Source organism: Microcebus murinus, chromosome 9, assembly GCF_040939455.1.
Source record: "Microcebus murinus isolate Inina chromosome 9, M.murinus_Inina_mat1.0, whole genome shotgun sequence".
Taxonomy (NCBI): domain Eukaryota; kingdom Metazoa; phylum Chordata; class Mammalia; order Primates; family Cheirogaleidae; genus Microcebus; species Microcebus murinus.
In genome coordinates, this window is record NC_134112.1 from 64,175,917 (window position 1) to 64,196,510 (window position 20,594).

The 20,594-nt window shown below is 37.2% G+C and overlaps 1 protein-coding gene across 18 annotated transcripts in view; it reads right to left on the reverse strand.

The window, feature by feature from the left end:
- The window catches only part of NRCAM (neuronal cell adhesion molecule), a 265,047-nt gene that overhangs the window by 116,308 nt on the left and 128,145 nt on the right, over nucleotides 1-20,594 (reverse strand). For all 18 annotated transcript variants that reach the window (XM_076006545.1, XM_076006542.1, XM_076006544.1 and 15 more), the window contains one exon: nucleotides 14,904-14,975. The gene's annotated coding sequence lies outside the window, so the exon portion shown is untranslated. The remainder of the gene's footprint in view (nucleotides 1-14,903; nucleotides 14,976-20,594) is intronic.

Here is a 20,594-nt window from a genome sequence, read left to right on the forward strand (position 1 = left end):
TTAAAATATATGTGGCTGTGCCAGTTAAGAGCCTCCTGTGTGTCAGTGCCAGAAATTAGTCACAAGCCAAATGCCCAAACAGTCTTTGTAAACTTATGATTAGCTTTCAACCCAACAAAGCCTGTGTTTGTCACTAGGATACTTGCTTCTCCAGCTACTGGTTAAAGGATCAGTGACATACTTCAAAGATTTGGAGAACAGTTTCTGTTCTTTTCGAAGAGCATTTGTTCTCTCAAAAACAAATGCTAGATTTGTTCATTTGCTCCAAAAAATGAGAGGAACATTTCTTTTGATTGTTGTCCAACTCCACCTCTGCATTTTAACAATAGAAAGCCACAATACCCTCTCTTCCTGCTAGCAGAATTTGTGAGTAAGCTGAGTTCCAAAACATGCCATTTCCAAACCTTGGGAAATCAGGCTGTCACAAAAAACTAGAGCAGAATTTATTTTGCTAACAGCATTATCTGACAAAGAGCTGAAACTTTAAAGTTTCACAAGTCTTCGTTTATTCACTGATTCATTCATTGAGCAAATTAAGCACCTACTACATGCCAGGTAGTGTTCTTGGTTCATATATTAATGAACACAATAAACAAAAGTTCCTATCTTCATGGATATTATATTCTAGAAGGGGAAAACATATCAAAATAAACAGTAAATTATATAGTATGTTAGGTTGTATTATGGAGAAGAAAATAAAACAAGCAACGGGATGTAGTGGTTCCAAAGTGTGCGTGAATGTGCACATGCATAATACAATTTCTTGCCACAGGTTCAGGAAATAAGACACTAGAAAATGACATATGAGCCAAGACCTACAGAAGAGACAGTGAGTGAGCTCCGAGGACATGTCCAGGAAGCGTGTTCCAACAGACAGAGCCACCATGCAAAGGCCCTGCTGTGGGAGGGCGCCTGGCTTGTTCGCAGGGCATTAAAGAGGCCAAGGTACCTAAAGCAGAGTCAGGAGATGCCTGTGGCTTTGTACAGCTTAATTAGGACAAAGAAAAATTAAGTAATATTCAGAATGAGACACTTGATATTTAGGAGGTCATTAATAAAACTAAATATAAATTTAAATAAAATCTACATTGCAAACCCATCATATTTAAAGAAAAACATACCTAATGACCATGATCATTGTCTAGAAGGTATCATTGAAGTTATTATAATCTAAGTAGGTAGGGGATTTATGAGTAGATAGTTTTACTGTGTAGTAATGTAAGGGGCTCACAGGACAAGGGCCCCCAGTCCAAAAACGATAAACCCTCCATACTTGAATCTAATGATAGTATTTAATGTTTCCTTTATTTGGATCTTCAAGGCTATTTATGTTCCAGGTTCTTTTACTAAAATACAAACCCTGGGTTAGGATGGGAAGAGGGCAGGGAAAGGAAGTCACATCTAAAGCAGCTATTGGTTAATTTCTTCTGAGAAACAGTGGACAGCATGCTGCCTTCCAAATCTTGTGTGAATAAAACATGGCTTGGGTTTCTGGGGAAGAGGTATAGAAGGGAAGAAATGTCCTGGGGAGAGAGTAAGGTACAAAAAAACCAGCTTTCACTATGACTGTTTCCATTACTGTGGACAAAGGCCATACCTGTGAGCAAACCACACTGACACTAAATCCAATAATATATTTATAATATATATATTTTTGAGATAGAATCAGCCACATAAGAGATAAGAATGCCCAACATGACTATAATATCACCTTGTAGCAAACAAGCTTCCCCAACTCTGTTATATTTCTTGGTCTAGAATTTTTTTCTCTTTCTGTAGCAGCCATTTATTCTACACAGTGAACATGAACATGGAATGGATATTTAGAACCACAGGTGCAGTGTAACAACCTTGACAGTCTTTAGATTTATTACTTGATCTGAATGGGCAGCAGGGTAATAACTCTGACTTCCATATGAGACCTTATTTGTCATGTACATACAGCACATTGACCAGAACTCCCCAGGCCAAGTGCTTCTCTTATGAATCAATTAAGCATTCTGGTGGGCAAATCTCTGGTCCAGGCAGAGGTGTGGTGGTGAAGCACACACACCCTGAAATTAGACTGCGTTGGTTTGAGCCCCTGCTCTACCGTTTACTAGCTCTGCGTCCACGGGCAATATAATAAACACTGTACCTTGGTTTCTTTATCTATAAAGTGAGGATAATAACAAGTTACTCTGACAATAACATGATATAAAACGCATACAGTGTGTAGAACATGTCTAGCACATGGTAAGCCTTAATAAAGGGTTACAGTAGAACATAATGGTTTTCAGAACAAGTATTACTAGGGATATTCAATTCTACTCTTAAGATCTAACCGGCTGCATACAAATGTAATCATTCCTCAAAATTCTCCTGACATTTCCTATAGGCATGGACTAGAAAGAGAAAAAAAAAAAACAAACAAACCCTGATATTGAAAAAATACTGCTCAGGGCATATTCCGATTATTCTCAATTGTTATTGTAATACTGTGTTAATTTTACCTTATTAAATATTGAAGAAGGGCCATCACCATTGGGAAGAAATTAGAATATCTTATATAAAATTAAACTAATTTGTCTTTATGCAATACAACATTAGAGGATCCCAGATGCCATTTTTACAATAAACATCTATTTTGTAAAAAAGGTCATCATGTCATGCACATGCCAACAAAACAGAGAAGCATAAGACAAATGCATCCCTGGGTAAGCTGAGATCCTTCAAGAAAATATCTTGCCTCCCAGCTTACTAGGAGCAACACTGAAAAGAACAAGTCAAATAACAATTCCCAGAGAAGAATGTCAAATATCTACCCTTGTTGAGGTACAGAGGCCGGGAGACAATATAAGTTAAAAATAAAGGAATCAGGCGACATTTGTATCCAAATCTGGCCTTAAAACCTAGAATTTCTTCCTTTTCTTTTCTAATTCATCATAACATTGATATTATGGTGCTGATTGGGTCACTAAAATATCATATGATTTAAGAGAAGCTCAATCTTAGAAAATGTTACTTTTAAATTCAAATGCTTTTGGTTAAAATATAATAGTATCAACTCTAACAGCCTTTTTAAAAAATTCTGCTTTACTTTACATGTTATTTAGGAAATAAACTTTACTTATATTGGGTGCATATTTTTATAGAATTATATTTCATTGAATAATAAATTCTTATTAAAAATAATTCTTCAAAAAACAAAAAAGGAAACTACGTAAGATTCCATATTCTATAAATAGAGGTAAAATACTCCATTACAATTAAGAAGTATACAAGGCACAACTATATAATGCCAAGAAAAGAAAGAATAATTTTGATAAGAAAATAAATTTAAATAAATTTAAAAGAAAATAAATTTAAATTGTAATGAACTCTCTAACATCATCTGCAGAGAATTCTACATAATTTGAACAATTTAAAAATAGTTATTGTATATCTTAACAAAGATTTCCCATTCCTTTTAACAGGAGGCTAGTTAATGACAGATGATAAATGTAATTTAATTATGCCGAAGTATACTAATGCCAGCCAGATTCAGAACAATGCTAAGTAAAATGTGGAAAACAAACTAGAAAAGGTTTCCACAGACAATATTTATAGAAATTAAAATAAGTACTCAATTGTTTTCTAGAAAATAGGATCTAGGGCCTACACAAACCACCAGTATGATTTCTAGGATAGCTGGAACTAATGAATTGGTACCAGGCACCTGGGAAGTCATTAGCACTAACCAGGGTGACTAGTATGAGTGACAGAAGGAAACAGGCAGGGTGCCCTCATGGCATGAACCATACAACCTCCTACTATCCCATCTCATGTTTCTGAGATAATAAAAAAAAAAAATGCCTAGATTTCAAGGTTTTCTTTTCTTTCCCTCCCCCTTTTTTTTGCTTATCCTATGTACACGAGAAATAGAAATTAGATAATTTTACTATTTTTAAAAAAATACAGCTCTTTTCCATTTGATTGAGTAGAAGATGAATGAATAGTGGTATGAGTTTTGATTAAGAAATATCTAGGAGCTCAAAATGAAAAATTTATGAATGTAAATTATTTGGTCATTTAAAATTATGATTGGGTGCATTAATTATGGCAGAATTTGTCCATAAATACACATGAATTCCCTGTGCAGCCAATGCATTGCTTTAGGATAATATTTCTGAGACTCATGATTCATCTTTGTACATGCCCTAGGGTTATACCGCCTTTCATCTTAATAGATCTGAAGGAATTATTAAGATGAAAATGTTTCATGGAAATACCATCTCATTCATTTGGCATGTGTCTAACTGATCATCCTCCCCAAATAGTGACAATGGGACAAAAAAAAAAAAAACCCTCAAAAATAATAACAGAAACAATGCAGCTCTTTCCCCTCATATTTGACTCAAATTCATCTGCATAGTAATAATGACATATTGTCCCATGTTATTGCTTCAAAAAATGTTTCCAGTGACCCTTGGGAATGCTATGTACTGTTTTCCTTCATTTTTGCCCTCGGCAAAATTTTATTCATTCAGATCATTCTTTGAGAAAATCATTTCAGTCTGAATTGTATACTTTCTAGGTCCCTCAGTTAATGAGCGTTTTTGACCTTTTGGTTTTACAGCCAATTCTCTTGGAGATGACTCATGGCATTAATTCCCTTCACATGCACTCTTCAAGAAACTACCCCACCCCTTCTTCAAAAAAGTGCACTAATTCTCAGGACAAACTGCTGCCAACCCAGTTCTCTGAGTTCCGGAAGGCAAAGATGTCTCAATTATGATTGTATTCATAGAACCATGTGACAAAAGTTCTGAGTAAATTTAAACAAAATGACAAAAGGCAAGGAGATGCTGTTCTCCAGGGGCAACTTGTTTGTCTCCTGGCATCTCTACATACCATTCCCACAACCTCTACCCTAGTATTTGGGTCTCAGTACAGATGTATCTACCAAAGCAATCATTTTCTAACTGCTTTCCTCATCTTCTGTGTTCTTTCATCAAGTTTTTCTAAAATAGTAATACCAAGTTAACCTTCTGAAAACAATTTGGGGCACATATCACTTCTCACTCAAGAACTCAATGAGTTCACAACAGTACAACTCAAACTTATTATAGTATAATCGCAATGTGCCATAATTTAAACTCAATACATTCACGATAGAACTCTCTCTCTTCCTCAAAAGCAGCCCTTCTGCTGCGTTTTCTATGTGGGTCAGTAGCACCATCATCTACCCAGTATCTAAAGGCAGAGGTCAGGCCTTGCCATTCCTCATTCTTCACTCTCTGTTGACAAATACACTCTGAACTGTCTCCTCTTCAGCCCCTCTTCTAGGACCTTGGCTCAGGCTTATTTGCTTCTTATCTCTAGCCTCCTACTCATTTCCAGCTTCCAATTTCACCCATGCTCCCATCTGTCCAACAGACAGCTGCCAGGCTGTTTGTTCTGAACTCAGATCTGACCACAGAACTCCCATATTCAAAATCCTTTAGTGCACTCTCACAACGTACCCCAAACTCCTGGCCCCAGATGGCCTCGCCAACCTGCACAGCACCTCCACCTTGTCCACTTTCAGTCACAACAATGCACTGAGAGTGTATCCACTGGTTCTTTTCAGGTAGTATCTACTGGACCTCTGCTCTCCCATAGCCTGCCTTCTCCATGACTGCCTGGAAGATGCCCACGCTTATTTGATGCTGTTTCTCAAGGATCTTCCTGAGGCTACCATGTGAAGTTGTCACCTTCCCCTTTATATCACCATTATATCTTTACGTGTATGAGCATATATTAATATATATACACACAAATATATATATATAGTGACATTTTTGGACTAATTACAGCATATTGCAATTATTGTGCTGTATTCATTTCATGTATTGTTTACTTGCTACTCTTTGAAGATGTCTGAAACATAGTAGGTCATTCACAAATGAATGTACAAATTTTATTCATTCACGAAAAAGGAAGGAAGGAACAGACACCTCTCCAAAGTTATTTTCAATTGCTTGTTAGGTCTATTTGCTACTTTAAGTAGGCTTACTTATTTTCTCTTTTGCCATGCAAATACCATACTCATCTTCCTCTCAGCTTAAGTCTTTGCGATTTTCTCCACTGTAATTTCTACTATTTTTAATTTAATTTTTCTAAAGTACTTTTAGAACCATTCTTCTTTCGTGATCAGTTCAAGTCCAAACCAGTCATAAACCTTGGTTAGTCTCCCAGTAACTAGTGGTCATCATTCCTTTGAAGTCTCAGAGCACTTTTAGCCTATACAACACATTGAACCATCAATAATGCTACTCCATGCTTTCTTTTTAAGTATACACCTAGTATATACTTATGTATATGAACAGTCAATTTATGCATTTATTACACATACATAAAGAGTGTGAGTCCCTGAAGGGCAAGGACCGTATCTGGCTCTTTTTGCATTCTTAGAACCTCTCATAGTTCCCTATAGGTAAGAAGCAATCAATAGTGTTTATTAATGAAAATGGGCACAATACAAGCATTACATGTAGCTTCCATAAATTCGTATTTTATTTATATTAATAAAACCAAAATAACTTCAGAATAAAGTTTGATTTATTCTCAATAAGATAGTGAGATTTTAGGTTCACCACCAATCATTCAATGGCTATTGAACATGCTACTTGTGAGAACCACATTTCAGTCACAGTGGAGGGGAATCTCTTTTATAAAAGAAAGTCTTTCAATTGTTTACTCTCTCTAACAAAGGTCTTTTTATGCCCTACTGGATCAAGGCTGCTACATTTCAGTAATAATAAATAATTTTAACAGAATCAAGAAGTCCATTAGAATGTAGGTATTTGAAATCTATTTCCTCACTGAACTTGGAGATTGATCTACAGAAGAAAAATCCTAGTGTTCAAATGTTTTCTTTCAGGAAAATGAAAATTTCTATCAATTTACTGTAAATTTGCTTTGAGTAATCAACAACCATCAGCAGCACATGAGGAGACCCAGAGAAAAAAATTTACGGGAAAGTTTTTCTTAGGGATGACTTCTAGTTCTATAGAATACATTTATTTTTGCTCCTATTCTAGAAAGCTTGAAAAGAAAGCTATTCAGGTGCCTTCAAAAACAAATGAGTCAAATAATGTATTACTTTGCAAACCAAATCAATTTGAAGACTTCTATATTGAAGAATATCTATAGCTAGATTCTCTGTAAGAGGGAAACGTTACATAATGAAGAAACATTTTACAGGACACTGGGAACTTATATATTTCCAGGTCATTTGAATCATTTAAATATAATACTTTTGTCTAGTTATTGATATAACAAATTTCTTCTCAGTTTTTTTGCCCCAGGGAGCAAAAGCCATTTAGGAAACTACTACATTAACTATATCTTCTGTGTGCTTTTTGACAAAAATAAATACATAAAAACTTGCAGAAACCATTATCCCTGTGCTGCTTCTCCATGTTGGGTTGTTCTCTGTTTTCCTTTTTCTCCTTTCATAACCTGTCCCCCTGGCCTTTCCTTCACCAGGCTAACAGCTTCTGTCAGCAGGCTTTTATTCAATACAGTATCAAAAGCTTCGCAGAAAAATGGATTAATCATGTTCACTGCTTCTCTTTGTTTACCCCTTCAATTCTTGTAGACTTCAAGCAAACCAAGAAAATGCATGTCTAATTACAAATGTGTACTCCCTCTTAGATAGTGATTTGGTGCATTTCTCTTTGAAATATATCATAGAATTAAAGGTTCTCTGAGAACTAATGTTTCAAATAAGATTAATTTTCCCCAATATACCTTCTACATGAAATATGTCTTATAATGATTTAAACACATATTTAGTACACCTCAAGTTCCAAAAAGGAAGTTTATGTATGCAGATGTTGCAGAAGTGATTCAATATTTTCCTTTTTTATTTTCCACAAGTATTCTTTGCAAGGCAGATACAATCAAACATTTAAAAATAATAGTATTCACTTATAAGTGGGAGTTAATAATGTGTACTCATTGGCATAGGGTGTGTAATAACAGATACCGGAGACCTGGAAGGGTGGGTAGGTGGGAGAGGGGTGAGGGATGAAAAATCACTTAATGTGTATGATGTACGCTATTCGGGTGATGTTACACTCAAAGCCCAGAGGTCATGGATATTGCAATATATCCATGTATCAAAACTGCACTTGCACCCTCTAAATTTATACAAAAATAAAATAATAGTAACTTTGGGGTTAAATATTATTTAATCAAATAACAGAAATTATGTATTCTGTGAACCTCCAAAGTGGACCTCTGAATAATCTTTTCACTGATAAATCTAAATAGGATAAAGAATCCTCATTGAAATTTTATTCTTAAAAATATCAGAATGCCATCCTTCGCCATTAATTTTATGCCAAGATTTAAATGAGATAAATATTGGTGACTTTATTACTTCTTTATATAACAGTTTCATGCAGTAATTCTCTATTGCATAAAAATTCCCTCTTGTTCTGGATGAACTTGTTTGCTTTGATTTTTTTGCAACATTAAAAGTAGTTTTGCTAGACAGCATTGATGGTTTCCTCTGTTAAAACACTACAGTTGGAACCCCCAGGCACCATGGGCAACATCAACACCCCAGCGCCACTGGGCCATTTCTTCTATGCCTGGTCCCTCTCTCACCATTTTAGAAAATGGCTTTCTAGTAATTTTTGTCTTCTTGCTGATAATCAAATGGTCAGAAAGTTTTAAAAGCAGTAGTAGAATTCTTATGTCTCAAATAACAAGTAAAAGATACTAAAGAAATAATAATAATAAAAAAAAACCTCTCAAACACTCATCTTTTTCAAACCATTAGCCAGGCAGAACCACATCAAGATGAGCCCTTTTAGAAATACGCTACAAAAAAAAAAAATATATGTGGTTGAATGGGAATTCAGAATATAGCAAGAGAAGTCACAAACCAAATGAAGCAGAGTGGAAACGGAATTACCCTGGCTGGCCTGAAGGGATCCCTGCCTGCGGGAAGAGGGGGTGTCCAACCGACATGCCAAGTTCACCAAGTGTCTAGTGGGCAATCGTTCGCACATCTCTTCCCCTATTATTCCAGGACTCCATATTATTGCACTCCATAAGTATTTTCAGCTTTTTCTCTTTACAAAAAGTTTGAAAAGAACAAAAATGAAACTCAGGGCAGGAGTTTGTAGAGGACAGATAGATGCCACCAAGCATTTATGTTTATTAGAAGAGCGTTGCTTCTGTGAACTTCATAGTTTATGGAGTCCCTACTAAATTACAGTGCAGAACATTTTTGTATGAGGAGAATATTTCTGTAAAATGTCTGCTAGATCTGTGTTTTTATTTATAAAGGCACCGGTGTAAAATATACGCACAGAAGACCCGTGTGCAAATGGGCCCACGTGAGCGAAGCAGCAGCCAAGAGAAGATACATCGGACACACCTCAGGTGCAGTGGCGGCTTAAGGAGGCATCCAAGGAACACATTAATCAACACATTCAAGGAATGCATTAATCAACACTGCTGCAACGGCTGGCATGTCCCATTGTTTCACGGTAGCATGCTAAAGAACACAGAGCAGCAATCTGAATGTGAATTTCCACCATGCTGCAAGAAACAAAACCCTTTTCAAGACTGGCTCCATGCACCATATCCTACTCGACTCCTTCAATAGAAATCATTCTCTCCTGTATTCGGGTAGTTTATGAACTTGCTTTCTGCGACAGTCAACCAGAAACAAAGAATCTTTACAGACCAGCTAAGTTTGACAAAAGCTGTAGAAATGCCTTCTGCACATATGAAAACTTGAGTCCGTCCAAGAGATTTTTTTTTCCCTCTGACTTACAAAACGAATGCTGTTGTGAAAGACAAAATAAAACAAAACAAAGCAAAGGAAAAAAAATATTCAAGCATCTATTTGTGTATGCAGTCAGTTGTGACAGCAACATACTGCATTACCAGCAGGGGCCTGGTCCTGGCCTCCTGCTCCACACTGGGTTTCATTTTCTTCCCGGGTAGTTCCCTAGATAACCCTCCTGTCAGGGTTTGACTCCCTCCAAAAGCAGCCAGGGATGAAATGTCCAGATGCTGGAAGGAAGGGACATGATAAAATACCCACAGAACCTGGGCACACATGTCTACCTTTGTGTATGCAGAGCATACGTGGACCTGAACACATGGGGCTGTCCAGCATTCCTGCCGTGTGTCTTGCCGAGAGCCATACTTGGAGTATCTTACTCAGTAGGTTATGGTGCCCAATTAAAGTTCAATTAATAATGATTTTGGTGATCAGACTGACGACTACAAAGATCCTAATTCTAAATGAATAAGAGATGCCATCTATGACGATCATTTGGAATAAGCTTCCTCTCAAAAGGCAGAGACATTTTATTAGAGGTTGTACTTGCTAGGAACAAGGGACACAGAGCAGTGGCTCCCTCTCTTTGTCTGATGGCACTGTTTTAGTCATTTCAGTGAACCTCAAAATTAAAATCCGTGCTCTACTAATCTAGTCTTATCTCATCACCAGCTCCAATTCTAGGAACCCTAGAAAATAGTTAAAAACTACAAGCCAAAAGTACAGCAGGGAAAGCAAATCTGAGCGGGTAAGTCTATGCAAAGAGCTATTTGCAAAGGTCACTGCCTCAGCCCTTTGGTGCATAAATGCTAAGTCGCTACACGTTTCCTGTACTGGAGTGACTCAGGCAATTTTTTCCTTCCAATTTCCAAGCAGATATTTCTCCCCACTAGACTACAGTGGGAGGAGAGGAATCCTGCACATGAAAGTTGCAGGATCTCAACCAATGACAACTAGCACTAATCACTGTTGCCACAGAAACGTAATGCCACCTCTCTCCTCACCCTCTCCCCATTCCGTCATCCTCCACCTGACTAGCTCCCAAGAGAGAATGTTGATGTCTTTTTCCAGACATTTTTCAACTGCTCTCTCTGAGCCTTCAGAAACAGCTACCAAACTGAGCAGCCCAGAGTTGTGGGAGTCGTGGGAGGGGGACAGGGTGAGCTGTCCAGAGAAAAACAGTTGTGTCCCATAAGAATAATGAGGACAGGATGCAAGGGGCAGAGAGAGCTTAATCAATAAAGGCATCTCAATCATGGATGCCATTATAACTCAGGGATAAACATCAGGAAATGTATCATAATTCGACCTCCCTACAGAAATGCTGTGTGTGAGATTTAGCATGTTTCCATCTGACCCCAGGACGAAGGGTGTTGCTCAGACTCCACACAGAAATGGAAGAAGGCTGGGCAGTCCCCTGGGTTGGAAGAACAGAATGTTCCTCACTGCACAGTCATTCAGCTTCCAGGAATGCTGCGCTTCGGTGGTGAGTAGCCATCCTGTGCAGTTTGCCATGATCACAATAGAGGGACTGTCCAAGTATGCTAATGTTTCAAGAGATGTTGTCACTTCATTGAAATCTGGATCTTGCCCTCATGATCACGTCAGGGTGAAGGGGGAGGAGGCTAATAAATATAAGAAAAGATTGTTTCGGTTTGCCAGATGACTAAGTATCAAATAAACTTAACTGGCATAAAACAATAAAGAGGTGACTATCCTTTACTTAGAGTTAGATCCCTGTCTTGGGTTTTGTAAGTTCTAAGCTTCCCAGGGTAACTGCTTTATTCATGAGTTTTTCATCTTGAGTTTCATGGGGCAAGTATTTTTGTCGTGGATGCTATCTGTGTGTCTTCTGGATTTGACTGGTGTCAAGTAACATGAGATAAAACCTAGCTTTAAAATGATCCTGTAAAACACAATTTTGATGGGTCTCTTTACTGTTAGATAGCACTAAAAATTGTATTATGATTTGGGCTTTGTCATAAAATGTTGGTTCACATTTACAAATCAACTTAATTATAAGATAAAGCCTTTTTACTCTTATCAGTTTTACTGTTATCTATTCAGAGTATAATTACCATTCTCCTAAGATGTATGCATAACTTCAACAGCTTAGTACTTTAAATCGAAGGGAAAGAACAACTTTCAAGTCATCAATCAAAAGCAATCAGTAAATAATTCCAATAACCTGTCAGATTTTTCTTTCTCCATAGCTTGCCAAAAGGGAACATGCTTTAAGGTGTAGCTTGGTGTTATTTTACTACAGACTTGCTATAGTTCCTACCAGCACCAAATTTACACCAATGTAGCCAGAGCAGAAAAACCAATTACCCAAGTGATTTCAGAGGAATCCTTTATCCTCCCACCTCACTCTGGTTGATTACTGAAATGCCACCATTAGCAGCCCCACATTTTAGCCCAGGGTTTTCAACCCAGGTAGAAGGCAGATTTTCCAAAGAGACAATTTACACATTAGGGCTGATGACAAATATGAGCACAGTTTTTACGTGTGACACTGGACCCTGGTGGAGGTAGCACTTCCCAAACAGAAGGAATGTGGGACAGGCATGGGGATTTGCAAACCACAGTCCACAATTTGGTCTACTCACATCTTTCAACCACCACAGCACACCATTGAACGTGGGAAACACTACTGAAAACTCTTAAGTAGCTACAAAAAAAACGCACTTATTCTAATGTCAGAGGCCAAATACTTGAATAGCCTGGGGACATTCTGAATACCAGTAAGCCTTAGAATTTCAGAAGTTTCAGCCAGTCTTTGTGAGGGGAGTGAAAGAAATGGGGAAGACACTCAATATTTAGTTTCAACCAGATTAAACCATTCATAAGGATAAAATGAGATATTTTAGAGGCTACAATACACTTAACAAGTTCTCTTGAGCCACTTAAAAAGCTAGTTAAAAAGGTCAAGAAGTATGTAGGGAGAAAGGCAGAATTGAACCTTTTCACTTGTTGCTCTAAAAGACAGAGATTTTAAATCAAATATCTTTCATGCGCTGAAAGGAAGAGAAAATAATGCATCCAGCCAGGAAAACTCCCTTAGAACTACCTGAAGTGTGCTAGAAACCACCTGCTGTGGAGCCCAGTTGCTGCCACATTTAAAGGACACCACGCACTTCCTTGAGGTGGCCCCTTTACTTGCCTGGTCTTTCTCTATTTTCTTGTTCACTAGAAATCACCATTTTTACAAATAAGCTTCTGCTCTCAATGTCTTTCTACCTCTCGTAGGTATCTAGCAATATATTATTCAGATAAGAACTTGCCGTATCTTACTACTGATACTAGTATTTTATTGGTAAGCTACTGTCCTTAAAACCATTATTACTAATTCCTTACTTCTAACAATTGCAATTTGATATATACTCCATGTCCATGTCAGAATGGATGATGTCTTGCCATCATATCATTTTACCTTGCAGGTATTCTTTATTTCATAAAATATAGATACTGGTAGGGAGGAGGGGTACATCAAAAATTTATAAAAATAAGTCATTTTGCATTAACCAAGGAAGCTTACTATTAAAAGCGACCTTTATACAAATTTAAGGCTCTTTTGGTATTGGTCATAATTACTTAACTTATCAATTTTGCCTAGTGTTTGCTAATTTTCACTTTTCAAGGACTCTTCAAGCAGAACAAAATACATGCTATTTGATTTGCAACATTCCTAGTTTCCAGGCTACTGATTTGGGGATTTCTGATGGTATTTTGAAACACTATAAGAACTAGTTCTATGAAGTCAGTTTCAATATAACACAACAGAAGCAAATTCAATTGAGGCATGAATCATTTCCTTTTAATTACAAAATGACATCTCAATGGATCAATCTAAGAATTCTCAAGGACAAGGGACAACTTATGCAAACGATTTTACTACCTCAAAATCTTGTATACAATCTTCTTTTCTTAAAGTCCATGAGAGTTTCTTTATTTGTTAAATGAAACCTATGAGGTAAAGGACTAAATGTCGCAACAATCAGGCTCTCATAATTTTTTAAGAAAGCTATTATTGGCTGACACACAGTTCTCTGAACTGTGTTCCAGATCTCCAAGTAAGATATTTTTCATCGAGTTCTGTACTATAATAGATGGCCTTTCAGAAGGCACCATAGGCCTGGCAGGGTCTGTTCAAGAGCTGATAATTCTGATGGCACAAATAGGAATGGGGTAGGCACTGAGGGTGGGAACTAAGAAACAGTAGAGAAGGAATTTACAAAGCAGATTTCAAAGTAATATTTAAACTTTCAAAACAGACTTTTTTTATTCTTTGGAGTTCATTGTGAGATAAGAAAAATCATTAACGAATTCAGGAGAATTTTGATATATGACTAAATCAAAAACAAAATTCTTTCCTTGTAAATGATTCTCTATAATTTTTTAATCTTTAGTTCCTTAAGAAACATATTTTTTACTAGCAGTGCTTTTACTCTGCTGTCTATTTTCTGGATTTTTTTTTTTTTTTTTTTTTTTTTTTTTTGAGACAGAGTCTCACTCTGTTGCCCAGGCTAGAGTGAGTGCCGTGGCGTCAGCCTAGCTCACAGCAACCTCAATCTCCTGGGCTCAGCGATCCTACTGCCTCAGCCTCCCTAGTAGCTGGGACTACAGGCATGCGCCACCATGCCCGGCTAATTTTTTTTTTGTATATATATTTTTAGTTAGTCAATTAATTTCTTTCTATATTTTGGTAGAGACGGGGTCTTGCTCAGGCTGGTTTTGAACTCCTGACCTCGAGCAATCCGCCCGCCTCGGCCTCCCAGAGTGCTAGGATTACAGGCGTGAGCCACCGCGCCCGGCCTATTTTCTGGATTTTATGATACATGATTTAGTAAAACAAAAATCTTATTACTATAAAAGGACATGAGGACTGGTTTTCTTCCCTGTGCATTTGATCCATCCTCTTTGGCAGTAGTAAGATTAATGTTTCTGCATCTATGTTCCTCTTTTCTGTCTTTTATCATGTTCTCTGGACTGCAAAGTATTAAATATAGCAGTAATATTACATAATCACATCATTTTATGATATAATTTCCTTCTTTACTAATTTAAACATTTTAAGAAGACAAACTCTTACCTTTGCAGGTCTTCTTATCTGAAGGTGTTCTTCCTTTTAATTCTTTAAACCAAAGGTCTTTCTAGCATTGCTCTGTGGGTTGAAGAGTGGGGGGGAAATGTTAACTAGACATTGGTTGTCATCAATCACAGCAGATTGTCAATACATTAACTCCAACTGACTCCCTGATGGGAAACACAATTACAGAGAGAGCCCCGCAAGGAAGACAAATTATGAACAGATTTGCTGAAACATATCTTTGCTGGCTTCAATCAAAAGTGACAGCAGAGAGGTGACCAGAATTCTGGTGGACTTCCCATTAATGGATCCCAGACTAAAGAGACAGGTCTGATTCCTCTTCTAACTTTAGGAAAATAAAGGGCTTTTTGTTGTGTATATGTGTGTGTGTGTGTGTGTGTGTATGTGTATGTATGTATATAACATATGTACATATATGTGTATATATATGTACAGTATGGATAAAATACTTTCTTGCTGTGGGCTCATTATTATTATTGTTTAAATTGATTATTTAGTAGCACAGGAATTCTTTGGACTATGTTTGAAAGGCTCTAAGTTTTCATGAAGAGGGTCATGAAGAGAGGACAGGAACAGCCGAGCTCTGAGGAGAAAGTTCCACTGGAGCTACGCACAGGCCAGGCATGGACAGGTCCCAAGCTCTGTGATCTCCAATTCTCCACTCCTCAGCCTCAATGTTTCCTTTGCAAATATTCCAGCTGAGAATTAGCCAGAAAAGGACAGCAGGGATGGGGAATAGAACAATCATAGTTAAGCAAACTAAGTTTCATTTCTCAGACAACCAATTCAGTGACACCCAACATTTTCTAAGGGAGGATTTGTGTCTTTTTGAACTTTAAATTTTTGGAAACAGAAGTCATACTATCAACCTCTGAAAAACCCTTCAGAGAAGAGAAACAAGTGTCAATTCAGGAACTCTGGATTGCACTCAAATATTAGGACAACCATGAATTGCAAAAGTATTCCATTAATAAAATAAAAGGATGTGTAATAATCTCAGCTGTTTCAGTTTATGTATGTGTTATAAAATATTTTCAGCATTAAATAGCAAAAAAGCCTTCTTAATTACATGTAAAACCACCTTTCATAGATTTTTTATTGTACCCAGTGCAATGATATTTTATCTGGACAAAATATTAATATTGTGGAGGTTAGTGATTTTTCCTTGGCATTGAAACCAATTTTATAGTAATAAAGATTCAATTCTCACTTAAAAAAACCCTCTAGAGGTATGTAGGAGTCTATAAGAATTTGAAACTATGTCTACAATAACAATTCGATTCAACAAACTTATGTTGAGTATTTAATATGTCTGTCAATTCATTGGATATATATAAATAAGGAATAAAGAATAAAATACAAACATGTCATGCTTCCTATCATCACCATAAAATGCAGTATTTATAGAGTATTGTGAAACCACAGAAGGAGGAACAATTAATTCTATAAGGGGGCATCAAGGATGGCTTTCCATGGGAGATAACAAATGAATTGAACCTTAAGCGTGGGTAGGAAGGGCATTCAGGGTAGAAGGAAGAAAGGGACCAAAGGAATGGCAGTGGTGAAGTGGGTGGTGTGTGCCCACTGGTACAGCAGTGAAGCCACAGTATCGATGGGGGTAGGGGGAGTGTGGCAAGAGGGGAGGCTACACCAGTCACTTGGAGCCAGGGTGCAAACGGCCTTGGGCACCAGCCAATCTATGGGTCTGGACTTTAACTTGAAAATGACATGGACCTACTGAACAAGGTTTTAGGCAAAAGGGAAGAAAATTTGTCAGTGGCGTGGGTGACGAAGGAAGGCTAGACAGAGGAAATGGAGACTCTTTAGGTGGTGTTTCAGTAACCAGCATGCAAGAGTCTTGCCTTCTACAGGTAACCCTTGCCTCCTCCCTAAGCTCACACCCAAAAGGTACACACTCGACTCCTCCCCAGGATGAATCAAGATACACAGCTGAAAATAATTCAAGGTTAAAAACACTGATCAGGCCACAATATCTAAAATTATTTCACATCTTTCAATTTTATTAATGAAATAATTTTGTGATATGTAGTCCTAATCTGTGAGTGCAACTTCAAAGGTGGAACTTTGTGAGGTTAGTAAGTAAACATGGTCTCGTTTCTTTCTCTCTTGTTCACCTGGCCATCTCTCTTCCCATTTTCCCACCATCTCCTGGACCAGGGCAGTTCAGCTCTGTGCTTCTGGCTCTGCCCAGGACCTGAGGCAGGTGGGTTGGCCCAGTCTAGTACTTGATGCCAGGGAAACCCTTCCCTCTGGGTCCTTTTTCTTTGTTCCTGCATGTGTATTTTGTATCACTCTTCCCCTTTTCATTGTGGTGTTAATATCTGACACTGGTTTGGGCTCAAGGGAAACAGATCCTGCCTAATGGAGTACTTTGCTTCCAGGACATTCAAACCAACCTGGCTTAGGGAAAAGGAGCCTGCCAGCTCTTCCAGCTGAGTGTAATAGAGCTCTGCATTGGGATTAGAGACCAAACCCTTAGCTAATAATAGATTTTTACCTTGTCTTGCTTTGTCAATGTCCCCACTATAAGCGTCTCATTTGGGGACTTCACAGGCAGAGCATAATGTATGCATTTTTGGGTCTCTTGTCTAAAACATACACAATCCTTCATCTCCAAATAATCATGTCAGTTAAGGCAGACATGCAACTCAAAATGATAGCCTGTTCCTTCCTGCTTAAAGTTGCTTCTAAAACAAATTTCTGTGTATGGTAAAATCAACAGAAATTTAAAGAGTACTTAAGTTGCCTGGACCAAACCCTTTAGGGGAATCTTCACCCAAATTGCACCCCTCATTGTGTTTGAAGCACCTACACTACATCGCTATAGAGCTACAGAAAATTTGTATCACAGACAACTGGAGGATACAGCTAAATATTGGAGAATTAATTAAAGATATGTCGATAAAATTATTGTAATTTTTACCTGGAGGAGATAAGAGTACTAACATTTAACGAGCTACTGTTATGTCCCAGACTCTTATGTACATTTTATAGCAGGTGACACGCCAGTTCTATGAGATAAGTATCATTATCTCTTTCACACAGAGGCAGAAACTGAAACAAAGAGAGGTTAAGTCAACGACTCTAGTCACACAGCTATCGAGTAATACAGCTGGACTACAAAACCACTTCTGTCTGAATCCAAAGGCTGTGAATTTTCTACTTCACCCTGTGACTCTTAGGAGAAGACAAGGATAAATTTGGAGTGAGGATGCCACTGAGGATTTTTTTAGAGGATGGTAGCAGAAGAGGAAGCTACCAGAAAGACTGGCCAAACCAAGAGAGAGACATGGAGAAAGCCAAGAGATAAAAAGCTCAGGAAGGGAGGAGGGTGTTCCCAGGGTGGAAAGCTGTAGGAAGGACACAAATGGGGAGGACGCTGTGGTCATCAGTGCTCATCCCTGCAGCCCTGAGCTGGTGCTCTCAGTATGACATCACCTCCCTGCACACTATGGCTTAAAGCTTCCATGAGTCATGCTCCACTGTCATTTCCATGCCTCTCCGCCAAACATATTTTCTACTGGTAACATTTCACAAAAGAAGCAGGTATGCAAATACTACTGGGTAGAGTGTGGAAGAATATGCTTTTGAACATAAATTTTAAAGGAAAGTCAAAGGAATGTGGGGCTTATCTTTGATAAGTTTTAATAGTTTTTAAGCATAATTCAATTCAGGGCAAAATTATCTAAATAAAGAACATATATGCAATTTTGCATAAGTATAGTTCCATGGGATCATATGGAAAAATTATTTCATCTTTCCTTACATGTATTATTGATATGACACTGTCACATTTTTAATTTTTTTAAATTTTAAAAATTTTATTAGAGATGAGGTCTCACTGTGTTGCCCAGGCTGGCCTCAAACTTCTCTGCTCAAGTGATCCTCCTGCCCTAGCCCTCCAGGTAGCTGGGACTATAGGCCCGTGCTACCACACCTGGCTCACAACCACATTTTTAACCTCCTTTGATGATTTAAACCCTTAAGCCTTTGCATGTACCACCAAAAGACTGTATAATAACTGTATTCCCATGTCAGCAATTATGTCAAATATTTCCAGGGAATGAAATTTTGTTACATTCATTACTCTTGTTTTGGCAATTGTGTCAATGGGCTTTCACTGCTCTGAAACGCATTTAGGTCAACAGGATAGGGCAATACATCATTGCTATTTTTCCAATAACAATTTATTTATTTTCTTTTTTACCAAAATGCAATCAACTTATCCTATTAAATAAAACCAGTCCTAAGTCAAAAGGTCAAGATGAGATATGATGTATTTTAAAAGTAGCCTTCAGAAAAGATGAATGACATCTAGGTGAAAAATGTAAGAAACTCAAAGGCTATAGTACATAATAAACCAATTACAATAAAAGTAATTCTATGGTATGTAAGAATAATATAAAAAATTCAATAATTCAGAAAAGTGAATACTCACCTTAGCCACTCATGGAAAAATAAAATAATAAATTTTCTAATTGCCCCAGAGTAAATCACAATTGATTGGCATAAATTTTTTGCAGGATTTGTTTTTATTTTGTTTTAAAATGAGAATCCATAACGTTCAATACAACTGAAAATCTGTTATTATAAACACTATTATGTAAAAAGCATCAGCATGCAAAAATGCTTGAAATCTCATTTGTTTTATACTTTCTGGCACAACTATTAAGATATTAAAAATGTTCACTCTTTGGTTCTTGTGAGGCTGAGTTCTGAAAACTGGCCTCCTTATTAATAATAAAGGGTAGATTACATTGAGATGTCAAGCTTTGACACCCTCCATCCAATTCTGTTTTCAATTGTAATAATTATTTTGTTTATACTCTTCAAAATAAATATAGCTGAGAAATATTTTTAGAACATCAATTCTGAAGATTTTACATATAACAATATATTTATATACCTGCATGCATTTTTACAATATGTTAATATTTATTCACCTTTCTGTATTTGTACAGCATGCAAAATTGTTTGTTCTTTTATCACTATAAAATGACAATAATTTATAAATCAATGCTTTTTTTAATCTAATAACTTTTATTTCAAAATATTAAAGGGGTACAAGTGTTTTTGTTATGGATGAATTGTATAATGCTGAAGTCAGGGCTTTTAGTGTGCCTGTTACCTGAATAGTGTACACTGTACCCAATACGCAAGTTTTTATCCCTCACTCCTCTCCCACACTCCTCCCTTCTTAGTTTCCAGTGTCCTTTTTAAATCTTTGGTCTTAACAAAACTTGACTAGTAACAAAATCATAGACTAACCCTAAACTATTTTTTTTTCCTGAACTTCCTGCCTTTGACATGATTCTTGGACTGAATTTGGGGTCCATTCATACTTATTAACTGGAGAGAAAAAGGATAAACAAACAACCCTGTTAAAATTGGCATTTATCTTTGGTTTCTCCAGGGTAGGCTTGTCATCCAGCAGCCTAATTCAGCTTGACATGGCAAAAAGCCAATCTCATCTTGAAACCCAGTTCTCCCATTACAGCAGCCTATGAAACAAAACACATTCCAAAAAGCAGAGGGTATGGTCTAAAATAAAGCAAATTTCTTTATAAACTACCCAGTTTGTGGTATTTTGTTATAGCCATACAAAACAGACTAGACAATAGTGCATGGTATATTTCATCATTTCATAGGAGG